This window comes from Macaca mulatta, chromosome X (assembly GCF_049350105.2).
Source record: "Macaca mulatta isolate MMU2019108-1 chromosome X, T2T-MMU8v2.0, whole genome shotgun sequence".
In the NCBI taxonomy this organism is placed as follows: domain Eukaryota; kingdom Metazoa; phylum Chordata; class Mammalia; order Primates; family Cercopithecidae; genus Macaca; species Macaca mulatta.
In genome coordinates this window covers 87,480,789-87,485,362 of record NC_133426.1, presented here as the reverse complement: position 1 = coordinate 87,485,362, position 4,574 = coordinate 87,480,789, and positions in this window count along the sequence as shown.

The following is a 4,574-nucleotide window of genomic DNA, read 5'->3' as shown; positions in this document are numbered from 1 at the left end:
TGTCAAATGTGCCTTCTGCATATGTTAATATGATCACACGATTTTTCTTCTTTCACCTGTTGATAAATATATGCACCTTCTATGTACCCACAATTAAAAATTTAAAAATTTAAAATGATGGATTACTTTAATTGAGCCAAATGTTCAACCAGTCTTGCATACCTGGAATAAATCACACTTTGTCATTGTATCTAATTTCTTTTATACATTGTTGGATTAGGTTTGCCAACGTTTTATCAAAAATTTCTACTTCTAAGTTCTTGATAGATATTGGTCTACAGTTTTCTTATTTTATACTATCTTTGTCTGGTTTTGGTAGCAGGGTAATACTGGCCTTGTAAAATTAGGAAATGTTATATCTTTGAATTTTTGGAAGTCATCATGTAGAATTTATTTTAATTATGTTTTAAGCGTTTAGTAACAAGGATTATTCATCATGGTTGAGATTTTAGAGTGTGTGATTTTTAGGAAACTGGTCCATTTCTTATAACTTCTAAAATTTATAAGTTTAGTTGTTCATATTCCTCCATTACCCTTTCATTAACTACAAGATCTGTAGTGCTATCTCCTGTTTCATTCCCCATATTGGTTACTTGTGCAATCTGTTTTTGTTTTTGTCAGCCTTCCTAGAAGTTTATCAAGCTTATATATTTTTTTAGAACCAGCTTTTAATTGTATCAATTTTCTCCAATGTTTTTCTATTTTCAACTACATTGATTTCTCCCTTTCTCTGTATTATTTCATAATCTTTCTGCATGCTTTGTGTTTCTCTTTTTTCTTTTTCTAGCTTGCTGAAGGTATTAGAATATTAATTTGAGACTTGCTTCTTGTTTAATGTAATCATTTCATACTATGAACTTCTCTCTGAGCACTGCTTTAGCTGCATCTCCTATATTTTGATATGTTTATTTTGTTGTTTAGTTTCGCTAGAGACTTTCTCTTTGACTGATGGGCTATATAAATATATTTTGTTTAATTATGAATTTTATGGATATTTTCTTGTTTTGTTTTATTATTATTTCTAATTTGATTTCATTATTGTCAGAGAACATATCTGTATCATTTCAATTCTTTTATATGTATTGAGATGTCTTATGATGCTGGGTATGGTACATCTTGATGAATGTTCAACGAATGCTTTAAAAATGTATATTCTGCTGTTTTTACGTGGAGTGTTAAATATTTATCAGTTGGATCCTGTTGGTTTATTGTATTGTTCAGCTCTTTTATATCTTTGATGACTTTCTATCTAGTAGTTCTATCAGTTGCTATGAAGAATATATGGAAGTCCCCAAATACACAGATCCATAAGTATAGTTGGGGACTTGAACATACTCTTTCTCCCTTTGGGTCTATCAGGTTTTGCTTCCTGCATTTACTTCATTTATTTGTTTTGGGGCTCTATTGTTTAATCCATGCATATTTAGGATCATTATGTCTTCAGGGCGAATTGATCATTTTATCGTTATTTTATCATTTATTACTCTATCTCTAGTAATTTATTTGCCCTGAAGTTGACTTGACTGGATACTAACGTATTAACTCCTACCTTTTTAAAATTAGTATTTACTTGGTATGTCTTTTTCCGTTCTTTTATGTTTAACCTACCCCGTCATTAAATTTGACAAGTGTTTCTTGCAAACAGTGTATCATTGGGTAATGTTTGCTTGTTTCCTTCCAGTCTCTGTCTTTTGATTCCAGTATTTAGACTGTTTACATTTAAGGTTATTATTGATATGTTAGAACTTAAGTCTGCCATTTTATTATTTGTTTTCCATTTGTTTCCTCTGACTCTCATTCCTCTACTTCTCTTTTCGTGCCTTCCTGTTGATTACTTAAACATATTTTAGGATTCCATCTTGAGTTATTTGTAGTGTTTTTGAGTGTATATTTTGTATAGTTTTCATAGAGGTTGCTGTGGGTATTACAATACACATATGTGACTTACCACAGTCTCCTGGTTTCACTATTTTACCACTTTTAGTGTAGTGGGGAAAACATATGTCCATTAAGGTTCCTTTACCTTTCCCACTTTTTAAATACTATTGCCTTTAGCATCAGATAATGCTATTTTTTGTTTCAATCATCAACTATAATTTATCAAACTGATGAGGAAAAAGGGAATTTATTGCACACACTCACGTTTATTTTTAACAGCTTTAGTAAGAAATCATACAGGCACCATATAATTCATTCATATAAAGTGTAAAATTCAATGTTTTTAGTATAACAGGGTTATGCAACATTCGCCCTTAGTTTATTTTCTGTTGCTATAACAAAATACCTGAGACTGAATACATTATCAAGACAAGAAATTTACTTAGCTCACAGTTCTGGAGGCTGGAAAATTCAAGATCAGGTGGCTGAATCTGGTGAGAGCCTTGTGCTGCTTCATAGTTTAGCAGAAAAGTGGAAGGGGAATTGGGTATGTGTTAAGAGAGAGGAGACAAAGTAGGCTGACCTGTTTTATAACACAATCTGTTTTTGCAGGAACTGATTCAGTTTCATGAGGACTAACCCAGTCTCCTGAGAAAGACAGTAATCCATCTTAATAAACTAATCACCACTTAAAGGCCCCACCTCTCAACATGGTTATACTGGCATTAAATTTCAACATGAGTTATGGCAGGGAGAAAACACATCCAAAACATAGCACACTGCAATTATTTTTAGAATATTTTTCCCTCTAGAAATAAATCCCATATCCATTAGCAGTCACTCTTAATTTCCCCAAATTCTCCCTCCTTGCCAGCCCCAGGCAACCACCAAGATATTTTTTGTCTCTATTGATTTGCCTGATCTGGATATTTCACATATATGAAATAAAATCATTTGTAGTCACTTTGTTACTGGGTTATTTCACTTAGTATAATGTTTTTAAGGTAGCATGTATCACTATCTTATTCCTTTCTACTGCTGACAAATATTCAGTTGTACTGATTTACTACCTTTTACTTACCCATTTATCCATTGATGGACATTGGGGTTCTTTCTACTTGGCTATAATGAATAATGCTGATACAAACAACTGTGTATAAGTTTTTATATGCATATAAGTTTTTATTTCTATTTGTTATGAATCTAGGAGTGGAATTACTGAGTCATATCAAATCCTTTTCCCATTTATAAATTGGGTTGTTTTTTTCTTATTGAGTTGTAAGAGTTCTTTATATATTCTGGATAAAAGTCCCTTATCGTATATATGACTTGTAAATATTTTCACATTGTATGGGTTGTCTTTTAACTTTACTGATGATACAGCTTGCAGCACAAAATATTTAAATTCGATGAAATCCAATTTATCTGTTTTTCTTTTATTGAGTGTGCTCTTGGTGTCATATTTAAGAAACCATAAGTTAATTCAAAGTCATGTAGACTTACTCTTATGTTTTATTGTAAGAGTTTTATTGTTTTCACTCTTACATTTAGGTCTATCATCTATTTTGAGTTGATTTTTTTGTGTGTATGATGTGAAGAAGTTCACTCAATTTCATTTGTTTGTATGCTGATTTTCATTCTTCCAGTGTCATTTGTTTGAAAGACTGTTTTTTGCTGTATGGAATTCCCTTTGAACTTTTGTTGAAAATCAGGTGACCATAAATGTAATTGTGTCTTTGTGGATTCTGAATTCTATTCCATTGATCCACAAGTCTCACCCTATGCCACTGTCTGTCTTAATGATGCTTTGTAATGAATTTTGAAACTGAGAATTCTGAGTCCTTCAACTTTATTTTTATTTTCCAAGGGTACTTTGACTATTCTGTGTCCCTTTAATTTCCACGTAAATGTAGAGATGTGTTAAATGGCAGATACATTGCGGGAGGGAGTTGGGGAGAATGTGAAGTGACTACTAATGGGCAAGGGATTTTTTTAGTGGGTGGTTTAAATGTTCTAAAATCTATCGTGGTGATGGTTGCACAACTCTGGATATACACAAAAAATATACTGAACTGTACCCTTTAAATGAGTTCAGTGTATGGCATGTAAATTATATCTCAATAAAGTTTATTAATGAATAAGAAATAAATCTAATAATGAAATCTGAAGCTCTCATCACAAATTTAAAATATGTAATTAAAGAAGCCAAATATTGTATCCAAAACATATTGGAACACTCAAGTTCAATATGAAATCAAATGATAGTGTCCAAATTCATCATGAAGATCCTAAACCGGCTATAATCAATGTTTGTAACCAAAATTGAGAAATGACAATACAGTACATAGCATGATTTCTAACAGACCAAAATTCAGTATTTAGTCAGCTGCTATGTTTAAATTAGAAACGTTTTGTAATATTCATAACCACTGTTTTCTAGTGTCACTCTTTTTTTTTGCTAAATCTAAATGTACTCGTAGTTTCATCATCAATAAATTCGTTCATTTATTGTACTCCTGGAAAACAAACAGGTATTTTTATGCTCATTATAATAAAAATATGGAAATTCAATTTACTAAAAACCTAAACCTTTTTATATTTAAAAATTTAATTGAACCATTGAAGTAATTGCTAACAAAAACCTAAAGAAACTATCAAGTTTAAAAGATAGCTTTTTATAATTCTATTTTAAGTAT